The sequence below is a fragment of the Aquarana catesbeiana genome, linkage group LG04, assembly GCF_042186555.1.
Source record: "Aquarana catesbeiana isolate 2022-GZ linkage group LG04, ASM4218655v1, whole genome shotgun sequence".
Taxonomy (NCBI): Eukaryota; Metazoa; Chordata; class Amphibia; order Anura; family Ranidae; genus Aquarana; species Aquarana catesbeiana.
Genome location: NC_133327.1, coordinates 399,996,465 through 400,018,249, shown reverse-complemented (window position 1 = coordinate 400,018,249; position 21,785 = coordinate 399,996,465). Strand labels below are relative to the sequence as shown.

Below are 21,785 nucleotides of genomic sequence, written 5' to 3'. Positions count from 1 at the left end.
ACCAAAAGGCTCATCGAAGCTCCACCAAAGGCTCATCGAAGCCCCACCAAAGGCTCATCGAAGCCCCACCAAAGGCTCATCGAAGCTCCACCAAAGGCTCATCGAAGCTCCACCAAAAGGCTCATCGAAGCTCCACCAAAGGCTCATCGAAGCTCCACCAAAGGCGCATCGAAGCCCCACCAAAGGCTCATGATGCCCCACCGAAGCACCATGCAAAAGCAAGATGTATACAGGACTGTAAGCTAACCATTTTATTTAGTGACAGGGGCTTTCACTGGCGTTCCGAGAGTTTAACAAAGCCTGTCCGAAGCCATCTTTTGAAGCAAGTGTAAACTAGCCCTAAGAACACCAGCAATGGCAGCCTTCATGCCTCCTATAACTCAGCCCACACAGATCAGAGCATATGATCTCACACATATAATCATAGAGATACCTTTGGACGATGCCAGGCAGTTACTCAGCTAATAACCATGCTGGACATTAGAGCTCAGCCACCTAGATGGGTAGTAATCGGTATGCAGCGTAAGCCCCGCCCACCTGTCAATCTCCTCCCATCCCTCTTCAGGGACCAGCAGTGATAAGCGGCCGGGCACACACAGGGCGTGGCTACATCCACAATAACACATTTTTCCCTAAATCCCTTCTCACAAGGAAGACATCCGATGTCCACTAATCCTTGTCAGCCCACGGATCAGGGGCGATCCTATGGAAAACATACATACAGCACCCACCTCCAGCTCTCTGCCCTCCTGTGCCAGGCTGTTGCTGCAGAAGAGATGTCAGTCAGTGGAGGTGACAAGTCTCATTGGGTAGGATGGGTGCTGATCGGGTGCCTGGCACATTGTATCCAGTCCTGGTTACATGGAAGGTCCCTAGGAGAGCAGGCACATAGCTCAGCACTACATCAACAATACAGGGCAGCATCTGGCAGGCTAGAAAATCCCACCTCCTCCTCCCCCTCTGCTCTTCCTTCCTTCTCCCCTCCTCCTCCTCCTCCTCCTCCTCCTCCCTAGTGTGCAATGCAGATCTCCGCCCTCATCTACATGCCATGCAACAAGGGGTCCTGTCTGTCTGCCACTGACAGATCACACACACAGCTGTCTATGGTGGGATTGGAGGATCCATGGCAGCTCATCCATCCACCACTTATACCTCTCATATACTATATACACGTATATCACATATATACTCTCTCTCTAAATAGATAGATAGATAGATAGATAGATAGATAGATAGATAGATAGATAGATAGATAGATAGATAGATAGATAGATAAATAAATATCTATCTATATAGATATATAGATATACAGGGCTTTTTTCTCGGAGAATAGGTGCAGGAACTCCCCCCGTCTGAGTCACCCCTTGTCTCTGCCCTGTACCCACCTCTGACCACTGTCCTTTGATTCCACCCCCTACCCATCTACTAGTACTGCCCCGTTTTGAGACTACAGAACCAAGTACCATTTTGTGGTGCTAAATCATTTGTATGGAACATGTTAATGATAAAAAGAAAAGCAGTAAAATAGATCCCCTGCAGCCAGCAACAATAGAATCCCAGCAATAGATCCCCACACAACAATAGACTCCCCCAGCAACAATGGACTCCACCCCAACAACAATAGATTCCCCGCAGCAACAGCGAACCACCCACAACAAAATATCACACCCAGTAACAAAATATCCACCCAAGCATCATTAGACCCCCCCCCCCAGCAGCAACAACAGATCTCCCAGCAGCCAGCATCAATAGATCCTCCAGCAGCCAGTAAAAATAGTCCTCTCCCTCAACAGTAGATCCCTTCCAACAACATAAGACCCCCTCAGTAAAAATAGATTCCCCATCAGCAACAATAGACCCTCACACAAAATCAGATCCCCACCAGTGACAATAGATCCTCCAGCAGCCAATATTAATAGACCCTCCAGCACACCCCACACCCCATGCTATTACATACATTCAGTGCTGGAGGTGCCGGAACTGCGTTCTCCCGCGTTCCCGCTGAAAAAAAGCCCTGTAGATATATATCTATATAGATATAGATATATCTATATATCTATATAGATATCTATCTATATAGATATCTATATAGATATATAGATATATCTATCTATATATCTATATAGATATATATATATATATCTATCTATATAGATATATATATATATCTATATAGATAGATATATATATATATATCTATATATATATATATATACACATACATACATACATACACAGGGTGGGATAAAAGTACAGATCATGACATTTTATCATTTTATATACTGAACTCCAGGTATAGATTTAATTGCATTTTTGCATTGGTCAGTCCTGGTTCACACCAGTGTGGCTTTGAAATCACTCGACTTCAGCGCCATTTCAAAGCCACCGATCAGTGCGATTTCATGTGCGGACATCTGTGCAACTTCATTTATACAGATTTCAATGCCATTCCCACATGAAATTGTGCAGGAACCTTTTTCGAAGTCGCAGCGATTTGAGCGGTTCCATTGCCGGCAATGGGGGTGAGACTTGTCATGCAATTTAGAACTGTCAAATCACATGACAAATTGCTCTGGTGTGAACTAGACATGTGCACTGCCAAAAAATGTGTTTGTGTTCGTTTAATTCGTTTTTTGTTTTTTTGTTTTTTCATTTTCCTGGTCATTCGTTATGATTGCAATTCGAAAATTCGTAAATTCTTAAAATCCGAAAATTCAAAAGAATACCTAACTAACTACTAATAACTAACTATTAACCACTTCAGCCCCGGAAGAATTTACCCCCTTCCTGACCAGAGCACTTTTTGCACTGCGTCGCTTTAACTGACAATTGCACGGTCGTGCAACATAGCACCCAAACAAAATTAACATCCTTTTTTCCCCACAAATAGAGCTTTCTTTTGGTGGTATTTGATCGCCTCTGCGGTTTTTATTTTTTGCGGTATAAACAAAAATAGAGCGACAATTTTGAAAAAAACGCATTATTATTTACTTTTTGCTGTAATAAATATCCCCCAAAAATATATAAAAAACAAATTTTTTCCTTAGTTTAGGCCGGTATGTATTCTTCTACATATTTTTGGTAAAAAAAATCGCAATAAGCGATTATTGATCGGTTTGCGCAAAAGTTATAGCGTTTACAAAATAGGGGGTAGTTTTATGGCATTTTTATTAATATTTTTTTTTTTTTAAATGGCGCGATTTTTATCATGACTGCGACATTATGGCGGACACATCGGACATTTTTTACACATTTTTGGGACCATTGTCATTTATACAGCAATCAGTGCTATAAAAATGCACTGATTCCTGTGTAAATGACACTGGCAGTGAAGGGGTTAACCGCTGGCCGCCTCTTAGAGGGCAATGTACAGGTATACAGGTGTGTGTGTGTGTGTGTGTGTGGGGGGGGGGGGGGTTAGGGGGTCGTGGTTGAGTTCCTGCAGCTATTTTCTGAGAAAAATAGCCCTGAGGAAGCCAATTCTAAACAATGATGTGCAGTTGACTCTGGAGCAAGTGCATGTCACTGAAAGAGGTTGGAGGAGATCAGCAGTGTTGAAATGCAAGGAGGATGAAACAGTATTTATTTAAAAAAAAGTTGTTTGCAATACACAGTGCTTTAGTGTAATAAATATTGTCTGCTTAGGGTTTGAATCAACTTTAACGTACTATGGAGAAACAACAAGAAATGCTATTTGTAGGGCATAGTTCAGTGTGATCTTGTTATATATAAAATATGCTAATTTCCCAAAAGGGTCGTTCTGACTGGTCTGACGGCAAAGCAGCATCACATAAGAGTGGCAAAGTTTGGTGGCAAAACCTAAAATAATTTGCCACTATTGAATTTAGTGGGCACAGATTGGATCTGCTTTTTTAACACAGCTTTGTGCTCATAGATGCTAAAAACGGGGAGTAAAGAAGATGGGGTGTTTCATGAGCCTAATAGGTTGACTATTAGTTTGTGAAACATACATTATCTTACCTAAATTAACGACCCTGCCCTCATTACAAAGAACTCCAAAAATTTCCATCCTTCAGCTTATGTTAACATATGAACACGGCACATCTTGCAACTGAGCAATAGGAAACCCTACGTCACAGGGGTAGGGTCCTTCTGTGCCACCCTACAAGGGAAGATGGATTTTGCTGTGGATTTCTCCCAGGTTGCAGCCCAAAATCAGGTAGAAACAAATCACCATAAACAATCGGCAGGCAAAGTTGAAGTCAAACAGGCAAAAGGTCAGGGCAGTCAGACAACAAACCTCATTGAGAAACAGGCAGCGGTTGCAACTGGGTATCGGAACTGGACAAGAACCTCCAAAGTATACTGAGTTGGTTTAACTAGCTTTCCTAGACATGACCTCAGAGGAAGTGTCCAGCTCCCCTTCTTGCTATGAACCAGGAGGGGAAGTGTGAGAATGTCTAAACCAGCCTTTTTAATATGAAGAACCCTTGAAATAATGTTCCAATGTCAGAGGACACCTGCTAAATATGACTTCTTTTACAGCTCACTGTACATTTATGTGATTGTCATGGAGATATTCGTCCCTTATATTTGTCATTATCAGTGTGGATAATCCCCTACTTATAGATAGTTTAATAGTTCATTAGTTTCAGTGGCACCTTATTGAGTGACAGAAATTGCTCCTAGCTCATGGAACCCCTAGCAACCTCTGGAGAAACCCTAGGGTATCAAAGAACCCTGGTTAAGAAAGGCTGGTCTAAACACATTAAAGTTGTTGTAAAACCTTACATATACCCGATGAACTGACTGGCCTCAGGTGATACACAGAGATGAAATAAATCCTCCTACATAAGATGTACCTGTTTATCTATAACCACATTTTCCCTACATCCATTCAAAGTGCCAAATTTAAACAGGATCTCTCGGAAAAGAAGGTAGTAAAGAGCTGAAGTTACATCAGTGAGGAGCTCTCTGAAAGATGATTGGAGGAAAGGGACACACCCCTTCACGCAGCACACAGGAAAATAACTGAGGCTGTCAATCTGCTGGAGATCCCTCCTCTGTCACCATTTTTCTCTTGGTGTCAGGAAAATTTGTTAGAAGTGACTCTTGCATAGGAACAAGACAGCAGACAGCAATGACACTTAGTGCTCTGGACTGAGACAAGCACACTATACAGTGATATGCTATGTTCATATTATATGTCTGAGGTTTACAACCACGTTAACTGGAAAAGACCTAGTATGGTTTTCTGGAGAGTATGAAAGCAGTTGCACAGTTGAGTAGGAAGCAACATGGGACCCAGGTGCAAAGCAGCAGACTGATCCTGCAGAGACTTCGCTGCAATATGAACAGATTTGTTTTGGAAACATTAAACTGTGACATCCTACAAGACTCTATGATGAGAAAGTGAACCAATATAGTAACCTAGTGATAGCTTGCTCTGCCATAGAGCCCAAATATACATATTTTGCATACTGTATATAAGACACCAGTTGAAACACAGCATAACTGGATACTAACTTAGCAACACAAGTTTGTTTTTATAAAAAAAATGTATTCTATATTTATAATACATCAACCAATCATCAATGCTCTTTGCCCATAATAAAAGCCAGAAGACCAAAGTAAAATGCAAAATAGTAATTACCACAGCATAATAAATCATATTTAACATCAATAAATAGGATTAGCAAGGTCAAAACATGAATCCCTAGTTTGTCTTTTGGTGTCATTGACTGTAATTGAAGATTGAATTGTATCTAAGCGATCCTAACATTGTCAAATTAAAGCATTTGCCTGTTTGACTTTGACTTTGCCTGCCGATTTTGTACCATGATTTGTTTCTGCCTGCTGTCAGCTGTTGCCAATGTGAGTGTAACAGAGGGCTGCAACCTGGGAGTCAACCTATTACGTTCATGAAACACCCCATCTTCTTTACCCACCCCCTTTTAGCACATATTGCACAAAGCTGTGTTAAAAAAATAGATCCACCTATTAAACAGGATATTGGATTCAGGGTGTATATAAAGTATCGAGATCCACTTATCAAAAATGTCGGGCCCATACCATATTGGTATATGAGGCATGCTGGTAAGGTTGGCCATTCTATTGAATCAAAAACTTTGACCATGTCTAAGGAGTTCATGGAACTTGTATCTGGAATAAAAGTGTCAAATTGGGCTATAATTTAGGTCCCGCATATGTCAATGGTTGTTGACCTACCAGACATAAAGCCCATCTAGCTGTCATGAACAAGATACAATATTACAGACTTAAAGTAGAATTCCCGCCCAGCACTTAAGCCGCCAAACATGGATCAAAATACGGCCGGTTCAGCAGGGGCCTGGCGAATTTCGGGTCAATGTATGGGCTAATTGGTTTTACACAAGACAATCTGTTGATTGACATGTGTGCAACCAGCCTGTTGGGTTTTTCGTGAATGATCAGTGCTACTGGCTATACCTGGCAACACTAATCCTTGTATTGTATTGAATACAGTAGCTCAGCAGGGGGAGGGAAGATTTTTAAACATAGGCAAGGTTATACATGATTCATTGTTTTATTTTTTTTTTTTTGCAGAACGATGAAAAATGAACTGATTCCCCCATCCACACATTGAATGTGGATGGGGGAATCAGTTCATTTTTCATCGTTCGGCAAAAAAATAAAAATAAAAAAATGAATCATGTATAACCTTGCCTGGCTATGTTTAAAAATGTCCCCTCCCGCTACTAATGCGCCTAACATATGTAAAAACATCAGTGATTGCTGCAGGAGAGAGGAAGGACTTGGGAGCCTATGGGTAACCTCATGGCTCCTGGAATTTCCAGCCCTTTTTGAGCACTCCCTCTTCTCCCCTGCAGCAATCACTGACTGACACAGGGAATCAAGCGACCGGATCAGAGCAGGCTGAAAATAGTATACATATTTTTTTACACAAGTTATGCAGCAAAGGTAGCAGAGGGGGGGTCGGGAACATTTTTAAACATAGTGTTAGGCAGGATTTCCACTTTAAGCCTGGCAGCAAAATTTTGGTTTGTTTGGGAACGAAATGGGTCTGTATGAGGCTCAATCAGCCAGATCCTTCTCAGGTTTAATTAAAAGTAAGACAGTAGCATCATACTTAACCTCTATGTAAGCATTCTCTAACATAAGGACTATGACATCCAAATATTGTGTATATACTTCCAGGAGTAAATCATCCAGGATGGAGCCCACGAACCCGGAAGGAAGATCGGGAAAGGAAGGAAGCTCTGTCAACAGTGACAGCGCCGCACTGAAGGGCTTCGTTTTTAAGGTAAGTCTGTCATAATGTGCTAGTATGCAGTGCATAATAGCACAATATGCCCTTTACTTGTAGGGGGAAGGTTTTCTTTTTATCTGTAGAAGAGTTTATTACCACGTTAAGTAGTGGATGTGTATGGATTATTTTTGGAGAATAAAAATATCATTTAGTGCCACTTTAAATAAATGCTTTTTTTGTAAACAAGTGTTCAAAACCCTTGACTGCTGGGTTTGTGTAAATACCACGATTCACTTCAATGGTGGGCCCATACCCCTAACATTCTACGAGAAAACCCCAGAAGTATTACAAGTCATCGAACATCAGATAAATGTAAATGAGAGAATTGGCCATTAACCTTGTTTGAAAGTATACAGAGTTGAGAGCTGTCATTAAAGCGAAGTTCCAGCCGTTTCTGTGTTTATTAAAAGTCAGCAGCTACAAAAAGTGTGGCTGCTGGTTTTTAATAAACACACTCACCTGTCCCATAATCCAGCGATTTGGCCGCCTGAATCCTCCGTTCTCTCCCCCACCTCTCCCTGTCACCGGCATCACTAGTGTGGGCACCCGGCTGTGACAGCTTGTGGCTTCCCAGCCGGGTGCGCACTGCGCATGCCCGAGTCCCGCTTCGTGTCCTGGATGGCCGAGTAATCTTCTGGGACCTGTGATGTTCCAGAAGATTGCAGGGAGGGAGGGGGAGAGAACTTCCGCTCGGGGCACTGTGGTGCTCCAAGCAGAATTGGGAGCTGGGTACCTGTCAAAACTAGGTACCCGCTCCCGCCCCAAAGAAATGACATGCCAAATGTGGCATGCTACGGGGTCAGGAGTCCTTAAAGCGGAAGTTCCACTTTTGGGTGGAACACCGCTTTAATACTAGCTAACATGGTAGAAAACAAAAACAACAGAAACACCCTGAACCACAAAATAAATAGAAACATAGAAACGTGGCGGCAGAAAAGGTCCACTGAGTCTCCCCTTTTTTTTTTTTTTTTAAACATGTTTTGTATTTTTTTGCTTTGTTTTTGTTTTTTTTTAATCAACTGCCTTGCTTAAATCAAGATATGCTATGTCCACAGCACCACCCTGGTCCAAAATATTGGTCATATAGTCAAAAAATTAAATCAGATTAGTCTGACATGATCTGCCCTCAGTAAATAAAACAAATTATGTATCATCACAGAGTGGTACTGTGGATACTCCATATAGTAGAAAGTGCCACGTCCTAATGGGATTGACAGAAAAAAATTACTCAAAGAGCTTGGACTTTTTAGGCACGACAAAACAGAATGTAGAAAAATAATAACTTTAATGTAGGAAAAACAGGGGAAACATATATTAAAATCCACACTAATAGGACAAACAGTGGTAAAAATATTGCAACTATGGAAGATTCAGATGGAATGTTTTATATATATGTTGTATACATTTTATGTGTAAGTTGTATACATATTCATGTTTTTTCTTTTTCACACTTAATAGTTACTAAATGCTCCTGAAGAAGTGCTTGGCGCGTAACATGTAGAGCAAGATCAAGTTTACATTGTAACCGCACTCTGGGATCTACTGTATTATGAAATGTTATTTTCTATTCCATGTAGTGCATGAGGTTTATGTCATAGTTACAATATTTTTATCACTGTTTGTCCTATTAGTGTGGATTTTAATATATGTTTCCCCTGTTTTTTCTACATTAAAGTTATTATTACTTTATCGTACATCACAGGATCACAGAGCCATAGTAGTTACTATGTGGGTTATATAGGCCATCTTTAGGTGATGGATACTGGCACACCCTAAGACAGGAAGTCCACTCCCTATATAACCCCTCCCATTACTGGGAGTACCTCAGTTTTTTCGCCAGTGTCTTAGGTGTTGGTCACGAGTAAAGATGTGCTAAGCTGAGCTCCACTGGATTAATCCTTTGCTGGGGCAAGCTATGCAGCTGGATCCATTCAAAGTGTCTTTTCAGGCCGAATTGAATGGTACCCAGGCCTCGTGGCAGAAGAAACGAGGTTTAGCCCGTAATGCTTCTCTTTTTTGAGAGCTGGACCCCGGGATCCAGTGCTTTGGTTTTTTCAGCCATAAAGCTTCCTGGTGGGGTGCTATATGGGTCCAAAGGAGTGGAAACCCAGATAAAAAGGGGCCCGTGTCCTTTAAGGTTTTTTAACGGAGCCCGCCGTGAGGGGTGAGGGGTGGGTCTGTTTGGTTTTACCACAGAATCCTGCAGCGGGATAAGGTAAGTTGAGATTCCTAAGGAATTTTACATTTTCTTATGGATTTTCTCCTTGTAGTAAATGTTGCCATGCCTAAAGTCGCCACTGGGGGCTGTAAAGAGCACGCACCTTGTTCATGCTTCCTATATCTCGCTCTGTGTAAGCAGAAGCTGCAGGCTTCCTCCGGATAAGCAGTCCTAAGCTGTAAGCGGTAAGATGTTCGAGGGTTTTTTTTACTAAAACACCCCCCACCTAGTAGGAGTTTTCTCTCCCCTCTCCCGGAATAGGCAGGGGGAGCCCAAAATGATCGGCGGCAGGGGCGTTGCTAGGTCTACATAAGATCTGGGGCTAGAGCCCATACCAGTGGGGCGGGCATACACATGTATATAACTGTATATACACATGTATATACAGTAATATACGTGTGTGTGTGTATATATCCCCAGAGAGCCCCCCACTGGCATCAGGGTCCCCAGAAAGCCCCCCTTACATCAGGGTCCCCAGAAAGCCCCCCTTACATCAGGGTCCCCAGAGAACCTCCTCCTTACATCAGGGTCACCAGAGAACCTCCTCCTTACATCAGGGTCCCCAGAGAGCCTCCCCCTTGCATCAGGGTCCCCAGAGAGCCCCCCACTTACATCAGGGTTCCCAGAGAGCCCCCCTTACATTAGGGTCCACAGAGAGCCTCCCCCTTAAATCAGGGTCCCCAGATAGCCTCCCCCTTAAAATCAGGGTCCCCAGAGAGCCTCCCTCTTGCATCAGGGTCCCCAGAGAGCCCCCCACTTACATCAGGGTTCCCAGAGAGCCCCCCACTTACATCAGGGTTCCCAGAGAGCCTCCCCTCCCCTTGGGAGACTCGGGGCTATGGGCCCCAGATTCGGGGCTATAGCCCCAAAAGCCACCCCCTAGCGACGCCACTGATCGGCGGTATACCGCTCTGCTCCCTCTTCCACCACCTCAGAAGGGCGGTTCTCCATCTGCTTTCCTCCACTCCACACCCCCCCCCCCACATGCCGATCCTGTCGAATTGGAGGCCCGCTCATGCGGCAAATGGGGGGGCGTGGTGGGAAGATGGAGGGGGCGTGGCTTAGCACGGCATTGGTGTGCCTCAACGATCACAGCGCGGGACTGCATAATAAAAAGCTCCATTTGCAGACTGCAGGCTGACAGAGGGACACAAGAGCAGATGGGGTTATGTAAGTGGTGACACAGGCATTCCCATGGCACGTTTACTAAGCATCAGGCTGAGCATTAAATAGCAGTGGCAAATGCTGGACTATTTTCTCAGCAGTGGGTGCATTTTTTTCTGGCATCTCTGCATTTGTGCATTGGACTATGGTCAGAAGGGGAGGTGGAAACACCCCAAAAAAAAGGGCCCAAAGGTGTCTCCCTCAGGCTCTGAGGATCCTAGTCTCACCTCTACAATGCCATCCTCCCCTGAGAAATCTGGAGTGGCTGGTCACGGTGAGCCATCGGGGCCATCAAGTGTTGCAACTGTTTCCAACATTGCAGCCCCTGTCTATATTACTGAGGAGGTTTTTTCCTCAGCCTTGGTGGGATTGGAAGAAAGGTTAGCAGCTTTAATCGTATATTCCCAGAGTGGAAGAAAACGCGACAGGTCCCCTTCTACTACCCAGAACCTCCAAACAGAGGAACTGGGGGCGGGAGAAGATGAACTCCCCTCAGGGGACCGTGAAGAGGCTGATGACTCCTCTTCTGAGGGGTCAGTTGCGGAAAGGACCTCCTTCAGCTTCACAATCTGAAAGATTGATGGTGAAATCTTACTGAAATGGTCCGCTCCACATTTATGCTACCCTTAAAGGGGTTGTAAAGGTAATTTAAAAAAAAATAAAAAATAACAAACATGTTATACTTACCTTCACTGTGCAGCTGGTTCTGCACAGAGTGGCCCCGAACCTGCTCTTCTGGGGTCCCTCGGCGGCTGTTTCAGCTCCTCCCCGCAAGAACTAACCACCTTAATGCGAGCTCCCTCCCATGGTGGTTAGTTATTGCGGGCGCGCTCCCGTGATACAGCCGGCGGCTATAGCCGCTCGCTGTATCATTCGGACCCGCCCCCCGGCGCGCCGCGTCATTGGATGTGATTGACAGCAGCGCGAGCCAATACCTGCGCTGCTTTCAATCCATCCACTATAGCCAATCAGCGACCAGGCTGAGTGGCGAAATGGAGGTCGGGAGTGAGCGGCTGAGATTCGAGGTGTCAGGTAAGTAAAACGGGGGGGCTGGGGGCGACGGTATTGTCAAAAGTTTTTTCACCTTAATGCATAAAATGCATTAAGGTGAAAAAATGTATACCTTTACAACCCCTTTAACTGAGTCGGTTGGTAAGCCCACTTCTTGTTTGGGTTCACTAAAGCCTCCTAAAGCTGTGCATGCCTTTCCTGTCCATTCATTACTAGAACAGCTTATGTATTCCGAGTGGGATCACCCAGATAAGCATTTTTCCCTCCTAAAAAATTCTCAGCACTTTATCCCATGGAGGAAAAGTTCACAAAAAAGTGGGAGATACCAGAACTTGACTCTGCTATATCCTCGGTGAATGAAAGTTTGACTTGTCCGGTTGACAACGCTCAAATGCTTAGGGATCCAACTGATAAGAAATTGGAATTCCTGTTAAAAAACGCATTTTCTTTGGCAGGTTCAGTGACTCAACCTGCAGTGGCAGCAACTGGTGTATGTCAATCCTTAAAAGACCAGTTGAGACAGGTGCTCAAAGTTATCCCTGATCAGCACGCCCAGGATTTAGCCGAGTTGCCAGGGGCTTTATGTTATGCAATTGAAACTATGAGAGATTCTATTCTTCAGGCCTCATGCCTTACGCTTGGGCTGGTGCATATGCGTAGAATCCTATGGTTGAAAAATTGGTCAGCAGAAGCGCCATGCAAAAAACTGGCTAGTTTTCCTTTCTGGGGGAAACGGCTGTTTGGGGATGATTTGAATGAATACATCCAAAAAATTTTAAGTGAAAAAAGCACCCTTTTGCCAGTTAAGAAAAGGAGAAAACATCTTTCATTTAAACAAGCTCCTTCTCCAGTACCAGGGGCATCAGCCTCCAGGCAGTTACAATGACCTCCGCCGTCAGGTTCAAGAGGTAAAACTCAGGGTCAACCCCAGGGACATAGGAAGTGCTTCGGAAGGAAACCTACAAAACAAAATACTAAAGCCTCTTTATGAAGGGGCGCACCCGCTCGCTTGAGTGGGGGGAAGACTTCTGCAGTTCTCAAGGATCTGGCAGGAGCAGTTTCGAGACGGGATGGGTGATCTCCACAATAGTTACAAACTAGAGTTCCGAGAGTTCCCGTCTCCTCGTTTTCTCAGATCAAACGTTCCCAAAAATCCAGAGAAACAGAAGTCTCTCTTTCAAGCATTAGACCGGCTTTTGTCTCAAAAAGTGATCATGGAGGTTCCCATAGAAGAGCAGGGATTGGGGTTTTATTCAAACCTCTTCACGTTGCCAAAACCAAATGGAGATGTCAGACCCATTCTAGATCTCAAGGATCTGAACCGATTCCTAAATATCTGCTCATTTCACATGGAATCAATCAGATCAATCAGATGCAAGGAGGAGAACTTCTGGCGTCAATCGACATCAAGGATGCATACCTGCATGTACCTATTTTCCCCGCTCACCAGAAATATCTACGTTTCAAGGTAGAAAAGCTCCATTTTCAGTTGTGGCTCTGCCTTTCGGTCTAGCTATCACACCTCGGGTGTTTACAAAGGTCCTGGCCCCTCCTCTGGCCAGATTAAGGGCTCAAGGTATAACGATTATAGCTTACCTAGATGACCTGCTCTTGATAGACCAGTCGGTAGCCCACATAAATCAAAGTATGGTCACGACTACCTGGAATACCTAGGTTGGATTCTCAACCTAGAGAAATCTTTTTAAGTCCATCAAGGAGATTAGAATACTTGGGTCTGATCATAGATACAGACCAGAAAAGGTTTTTTTTTGCCCCAGGTAAAGATCAGCGATAAAGGAGCTGATTCAGGTGGTCAGAGCAAAAAAGAATCATTCTATTCGGCTTTGCATGTAGTTATTGGGAAAGATGGTGGCTTCATTTGAAGCCATTCCATGCGCTCAGTTTCATTCGAGACTGCTGCAAAACAGTATTCTATCAGCTTTGAACAAGAAGGTCCAAGCTCTAGATTTCCCAATGTGTCTGTCTCCAAAGGTGCGCCAGAGCCTCAGTTGGTGGTGGATAACTAAGAAATCTGCAGAAGGGAAAATCCTTCATACCAGTTACCTGGAAGGTGGTAACAACAGATGCCAGCCTTTCGGGTTGGGGAGCAGTCCTGGAAGAGGCGACTGTCCAAGGGAAATGGTCCAGAACCGAAAGGACCTTGCCCATCAACATTCTAGAGATTCAGGCAGCGCACTTGGCCCTCAGGGCTTGGACATTCAGGTTGCGGAATTGTCCTGTCAGGATCCAATCCGACAATGTCCTGTAGGCAGTGGCCTATATCAATCACCAGGGGGGCACAAGAAGTCATGCGGCCCAGAGAGAGGTGAATCATATCTTAACTTGGGCAGAAAACAATGTACCTTGCCTATCGGCAGTCTTCATTCCAGGAGTAGAAAATTTGCAGGCGGACTACTTGATGGCCAGCAGTTGTTCCCGGAAGAATGGTCCCTTCACCCCGATATCTTCCTGGGAATATGCCGGTGATGGGGGATCCCGGACGTAGACCTATTTGCATCCAAGTTCAACAAAAAGATAGACAACTTTGTGTCAAGAACAAGGGATCCACTAGCATGCAGAACAGATGCCTTGGTGGCCCCGTGGGATCAGTTTTCACTGATTTATGCACTTCCTCTTATTCTGCTGCTTCCACGACTTCTTCACAGGATCAAACAGGAAGGGAAGTCAGTAATTCTTATGGCCCTGGCATGGCCCAGAAGATCTTGGTATGTAGAGATCATAAAGATGGCGGTATGGGGACCCATGGACCCTACCACCACATCCAGACCTACTCTTGCAAGGTCCAGTATTCCATCCTACCTTACAAACGCTAAATTTAACGGTTTGGCTATTGAGAGCCACATTCTGAAGAAGCATGGGCTGTCAGGTTCAGTGGTATCTAGCTTGATTAATGCAAGGAGGCCGGTCTCTAGAGTCATATATTATAGAGTCTGGAAGGCATATGTTTCCTGGTGTGAATCCAGGGGTTGGTATCCCAGAAAGTTTGTCATAGGTAGAATCCTTGCCTTTCTGCAAATGGGGTTAGAGATGAAGCTGGCCTTGAGTACTATCAAAAGCCAGGTCTTGGCCTTATTGGTATTGTTTCAACGACCACTTGCTTTGCATTCTTTGGTCCGTAGCTTTATACAAGGGGTAACACGGATTAATCCACTGGTTAGGTAACCCTGAACCCTTGGGACTTGAATTTAGTTCTGTTGGCATTATAGAAACAGCCTTTTGAGCCGATACGACATATTCCCTTTTGCAAGGAAGCTAGTTTTTCTGGTAGCCATATCTTCTGAAAGAAGGGTATCAGAGTTGGCTGCTCTTTCTTGTAAAGAGCCATATTTAATTATTCACAAGAATAGGGTAGTATTGCGTCCTCATCCTAACTTCTACCGAAGGTAGTGTCAGGTTTTCATCTAAACCAGGATATTGTTCTACCTTCGTTTTTTCCAGAACCCTGTTCTACGGAAGAAAAGTCGCTACATTCTCTTGATGTGGTGAGAGCAGTCAAAGTCTACTTGAAGGCGACTGCTCAGATTCAAAAAATTGATGTTTTGTTTGTGTTGCCTGAAGGTCCCAAAAGAGGACAGGCAGCATTGAAATATACTATTTCTAAGTGGATTTGGTGAATAATTGTTCAAGCTTATGGTTTGAGGAGGAAGATTCCACCTTTTCAAATCAAAGCGCACTCCCTCAGGGCTGTTAGTGCTTCATGGGCAGTGCATCACCAAGCCTCCATGGCTCAAATCTGCAAGGCCGCAACTTGGTCTTCAGTTCATAAATTTACCAGATTCTATCAGGTGTATGTAAAAAGACATGAGGATATCACCTTTGGGCGCAGTGTACTGCAGGCAGCAGTATAGGTCTTCAGGTCTGATGGCGCCCTACTTTTGTTTGTGTCTGCCCCCCCTAAGATAGCATTGCTCTGGGACAACCCACATAGTAACTACTATGGCTCTGTGCCCCAAGATGTACGATAAAGAAAATAGGATTTTTATAACAGCTTACCTATAAAATCCTTTTCTTGGAGTACATCACGGGACACATCCCCTCTTTTGATACACGTATATTGCTTTGCTACAAAAACTGAGGTACTCCCAGTAATGGGAGGGGTTATATAGGGAGTGAACTTCCTGTCTTAAGGTGTGCCAGTGTCCATCACCTAAAGGTTGCCATTATAACCCACATAGTAACTACTATGGCTCTGTGTCCCGTGATGTACTCCAAGAAAAGGATTTTACACGTAAGCTGTTATAAAAACCCTATTTTTTCTACGTTCTGTTGTAGTGCCAAAAAAGTCCAAGCTCTGTAATTTTTTTTCTGCCCTCAGTAAAGCCATGCTGCTTTGAGTCCAGCAAGTTGTGTGTTTTTATGTAATCAATGATCCTTTTTTCAAATCAAGTCTTTAAACCTGCAGAATTTAATGGGGCTTTACTTGCATAGACCCAGTGCATACAGGTAGATTATGTAGCATAAGAAAAGTCAGCCACACTGTACAAAATTGCTAGTATTGATATATATAAGAATTGGGTAGCCTGTGATTGCCAGAAGTTCATGTTGAAACAGAAACCCAGGTCTATGTTATAGAAGTAACACACTGTTTCCATTTACTAGTGTTGAGCTCCATCTAGCAGCTACAGTGTGTACAACATACATCCCAAACAAAAACTGAAACTTGAAGAGTGGAGATATAGCATCCACTTTAAAAATGAGCTGGGTGAGGAATAGGAAGAGCTTGGATGCCATATGTGAAGTAAGCAGAGATAATACCAAACTTGCAGGAGAATATTTATATATTACTGAACTGGACTGTATATTACAGACTGGACTGTACTCAGAAGAAAAAGAAATAACCGCGCTAAAATATATATGAATAAGATATGTGAAATATTCTTATATCGATGTCCCAAAAACTTCTGTTAGAAAATTCATGTATGTATGTGAAACATTGCGATAATCAGAAAAATATATATAAGTCCATACATATAACTGTGAATCAAAAGGTGATGTCCATATGTGGTAGATGGAAATCTTTATATATGATAATTGACCAGAATCAGTCACAGAGAGAAGCCCATGAATGGACACAACCAGACTTGGTGGTAAAGATGAAAGAGACACCACACTCAGTGATCCGCCACCGCACAAATATTGCGCTTACCACAAGGCAAGCAAAAACCAGCCTATGTTCCGTCCTGGTATGGGAAAATCCAGCTGGTGTGACTTGACTGCATACAGCGTGGCTAAGAGGATGTAGCAGGGACCCCAAACTCTCGTCTCACAGGCATGTGAATGAAAAGAAACTGACCATAGTGTAATACTGGCGGGACAGTTTAATAAAAAAAGGTAGAAAACTTACATAAGTAGATTAAAAACAGCAAATAGCTGGCCGGCATAGCGAGCACCCGTCCACACTAGGATGGCGATGACGTCAGAGCGTCAACCTCCCGACGTACGTTTCACCACAAATGGCGTCGTCTGGTTCCTGACCGGCCGGGTTGCGTGCTCGGATAAGGGTCTGGTATGGATTTTGGGGGGGACCCCACGCCGATTTTTCGGCGTAGGGGGTTCCCCTTTGATCCATACCAGACCTAAGGGCCTGGTATGCCCCTGGGGGGGAACCCACGCCGGTTTTTTCATTTAAAACTTGGTGCGGCATTCCCCCTCAGGATTCATACCAGACAGCTGTCAGCACTGCCTGTCGGTCATCGCGAAAGGAAAAAAAGTTTTCCTTTCCCGATCAGCGAGCCAGGCTTGTGCTTACAAAGTCGTACTGAAATCGTGTCTATATTATTCAGGCACGATTTGCTACTTGAGGGTTTAACATTGAGGTTTATGGAGTACAACTCACATAGAAGTTGGACCAAAGTAGTGCAGGGACTACTTTCAAGTCGGCACGACCAAAAGTTGTGCCAATATGAATGGTAGTCATTGAAAATCATGGAGAATGACTTGTCATACAATTTTGCAGTACAAAATCGTGGGACAAGTTGTATAAGTGTGAAAGGGGCCTTAGGTTGACTTCTGTCAAACAGGAATGTTGGAAAACTTTTGCTGATCAGCAACTGCAGTAGCTAATCAGTGTATTCTGACAGCAGACAGTCCTGCAGTCAGAATACAACGTCCGGGCAGGGGGGATTCCTCCATCGACCTTATTTGTGTGGATGGAGGAAGCTGTTCGATTTTCTTCATTGAGTCGAAAAAAAAATTATCTGTTGCCAGATTTAGTAGTACTTACTTGCCTACTTCTTATACTCTTTCTCCAGTCTCAATGCTCTGTTCCCAACCCATTGATTGGAAACCTGGGTTGCCTTCTCTGATAGCCCACCAATGATGTTTACACCTCATCTTGTGCATGCACCATACAACATTACACTAATTTGTTTAAAGCAGCCTTCCCAGAGGGCAACCAAGGTTTTTAGCTTAAGATCAACTTCTGTCAAAGAGGAACGGTTACAAATGGGTCAAATTTGTCTGCTCCCTACTGAATGGGTTGAATTTTGATCCATCTATGGCCAGCTTAATTGTATTAATTGTACTGATCAGTTAGCATTAAAAAGCAGAACTTCACAGCATATGAGCACAACAAAAACAAGCAAAAACACAATTTAACCACTTCGCCTATCACACCTGTTCACCCCCAACTGACCAGAGCAATTTTCACAATTCTGCTATGGACCTGTTTTTTCAGCAATATCTTTGTCTGGACTAAAGATACAATAAAACATATGATTTTATGATTTTTATTTTTAAAACAAATGATAATTAAGGAAATGATAATCAAAACATAGTAAATACAGACATCAAAGTGCATATTAGCAATAATGTGAACAATACCTCAGAAAAGTAATCACAAACTGTGGTATAATTAACAGCATTATATACAGATATACTGGATGTATATGCCAAAAAGTATTCTCCATGTATACATGGACAAAGGAATGTGATAGAATACAACAGAAGAAAAGGGAGACAAATGGAAACAAATGGCTCCTCTCATAGGTGTGCGCAGCCTATTGTATTAGGGTGTGCACCTCAAAGCTCCAACACATATACCTTTGTGACATATTAACCGGCCTCTTCCCCACTCGTCATCCTAAAACAATGGGGGGGGGGGGGGTAGGTGAGCTCACAGGGGGACCTGGGCAGCAGAAAGAAAAGGAACTGGGACAAGAGGGGTGGCATACATTGGTACCAATCCCCTGTATTTTCCTCCCTAGGAAGCTGAATATCGGTGAAAGGAAGAGGAGGAGAAGCCTACTTTCAGCTGCTGCAGAAGAAAATACAGATTGGTCCCTTAATTTCCACTCCAGCCGCCTATCCTGTCCAGGTTCTGGGGCTCGGCAAGTAAGGATCGCGGCTTACCTGTCACCTGCCCACAATTGATGGGTTGCCAACTCCAGGATTAGCGTGTGCCCAGGCACACCTGGCACACCCCTTGCGCATGCCTATGGCTCCTCTACAATCAAGTTCACATTTACATGATTTAAAGCCATCTAGGTATGGTTTAAAACTGAACACTTCATTAAGGCCTGGAGTTACAGTTGTGTTAAGGCGAAATATCCACCTCAATTCGCTCTGTAATAGTTGCTTATTTAGATCACCCCCCCCTCGGATTACTTGGAATATGGTCAAGGGCCAGGAATCGCACTCTATGGGTACCGTCAGGATGTACTATACGGCTATGTCTGCCTAGAGGGAGGCTGGGATCTTTCTTTTTAATGCTAACAATGTGTCTGTAAATTCTTCGCCAGAATTCTAATGTTGTTTTACCCACATAGTAACAATTACACTCGCACTCCCCAGTGGACTGAATGAAGAAAATCTAACAGCTTCCTCCATCCACGCAAATAAGGTCGATGGAGGAATTCCCCCTGCCCGGACGTTGTATTCTGACTGCAGGACTGTCTGCTGTCAGAATACACTGATTAACTACTGCAGTTGCGATCGGCAAAAGTTTTCCAACATTCCTGTTTGACAGAAGTCAACCTAAAGATCAACTTCTGTCAAAGAGGAACGGTTACAAATGGGTCGAATTTGGCTGCTCCCTACTGAACGGGTTGAATTTTGATCCATCTATGGCCAGCTTAATTGTATTAGTTGTACTGATCAGTTAGCATTAAAAAGCAGAACTATACAGCATATGAGCACAACAAAAATAAACAGAAACACTATTTAACCACTTCGCCTATCACACCTGTTCACCCCCAATTGACCAGAGCAATTTTTACAATTCTGCTATGGATCTGTTTTTTCAGCAATATCTTTGTCTGGACTAAAGATACAGTGCCTTGAAGAAGTATTCATACCCCTTGAAATTTTCCACATTTTGTCATGTTACAACGAAAAAACATAAATGTATTTGCTCTAAACCATTCCATTGTAGCTCTGGCTGTATGTTTAGGGTCGTTGTCCTGCTGGAAGTTGAACCTATGTCCCAGTCTCAAGTCTTTTGCAGACTCTAACAGGTTTTCTTCTAAGATTGCCCTGTATTTGGCTACATCCATCTTCCCTCAACTCTGACTCTAATTCATCCCAAAGGTGTTCTGTTGGGTTGAGGTCAGGACTCTGCGCAGGCCAGTCAAGTTCCTCCACCCCAAACTCGCTCATCCATGTCTTTATGGAACTTGCTTTGTGCACTGGTCCAAATCATTTGACGGAGGGGGGATTAGGATTTGGGGTTGTTTTTCAGGGGTTGGACCTGACCCCTTAGTTCCAATGAATGGAATTCTTAGGGCGGCGGCATACCAAGACATTTTTCATACTCCCAACTTTGTAGGAACAGTTTGAGAATGGCCCCTTCCTGTTCCAACACGACTGTGTACCAGTGCACAAAGAAAGGTCCATAAAGACATGGATGAGCAAGTTTTGTGTGAAGTGACTTGACTTACCTGCACAGAGTCCTGGCCTTAACCCGATAGAACACCTTTGGGATGAATTAGAGTGGAGACTGCAAGCTAGGTCTTCTTGTCCAACATCAGTGCCTGACCTCACAAATGCGCTTCTGAAAGAATGGTCAAACATTCCCATAGACACACTCCTAAACCTTGTGGGCTGGGAAGAGATGAAGCTGTTATAGCTGCAAAGGGTGGGCCAATTCGATATTGATCCCTACGGACTAAGACTGGGATGCCATTAAAATTCATTTGCGTGTAAAGGCAGGTGTACCAATACTTCTGACAATATAGTTTACATAGCTATATGCTTTGCTCTCTCTCCTACTTTTAAGATCCATGACTGTATTATGGAATTGAGGGTTGTTTCCTATTTCATATGTATATGGACTGTTTGTTCTTGATATTTTTTACTATGCTTCACCCACATATGTGGGCAATGCTATGATTAGGCCTTTCTGACCTGTTTGTACTTTACTGACATTATGGCATTTGTCGATATGTCTTACTGTGCCTGCAAATTCAATAAAAAAGATTAAACATAAATTAAGAAAAATATATACATAAATCATAGCCTAAAGCTACTTCTGGTTAGCCACCTAGTGAACACCCCATCTTGATTCCTGGTTGTAATGCCGCAAACACACGGTCGAACTTTTCGACAACAAAGGTCCGACGGTCTTTCCAACTGACTTTCGACGGACTTTCTTACGACCGGACTTGCCTACACACGATCACACCAAAGTCCGATGGATTCGTACGTGATGACGTACACCAGACTAAAATAAGGAAGATGATAGCCAGTAGCCAATAGCTGCCCTAGCGTCGGTTTTTGTCCGTCGGATTAGCATACAGACGAACTGATTTTTTGACGGGACTTGAGTCTGTCGGAAAGATTTGAAGCATGTTCCAAATCTAAAGTCCGTCAGATTTTCGACTGAAAAAGTCCGCTGCAGGTCCGATGAAGCCCACACGCGGTCGAATTGTCTGCCGGACTTGGTCCATCGGACCAGTCTGGTCGAAAAGTCCGCCCGTGTGTGTGCGGCATAAGGCATCAGTAAATTGATTACAAGCCTGACCTAAAAAGAAGCATTTTCTTTACTATGAATGAACATCCAGGTATAGGTTAAGAGTTTCCCCTATAAAAGTGGACCTTTAACCAAAATGTAAATGAACTTTCTACTATATATCCCTAGCCTGACTATCAGAAGAGCTGCATATA

General features: G+C 43.6%; 1 protein-coding gene and 1 long non-coding RNA gene across 5 annotated transcripts in view; one reads left to right on the top strand and one right to left on the bottom strand.

The window, feature by feature from the left end:
• Positions 1–994, bottom strand: part of NCOA7 (nuclear receptor coactivator 7) — a 254,603-nt gene extending 253,609 nt beyond the window's left edge. For 3 of the 4 annotated variants that reach the window (XM_073627200.1, XM_073627204.1, XM_073627205.1), the window contains exon 1: positions 732–994. The gene's annotated coding sequence lies outside the window, so the exon portion shown is untranslated. Of the gene's footprint in view, positions 1–433; positions 547–731 lie in introns of those variants that run through there. The other variant, XM_073627203.1, reaches the window with a different exon arrangement.
• Positions 466–20,526, top strand: LOC141140257 (uncharacterized). Its single transcript, XR_012243911.1, has 3 exons — positions 466–809; positions 7,159–7,264; positions 18,890–20,526. It is a non-coding gene; the product is annotated as an uncharacterized lncRNA (long non-coding RNA).
• Positions 20,527–21,785: the final 1,259 nt, after the last annotated feature.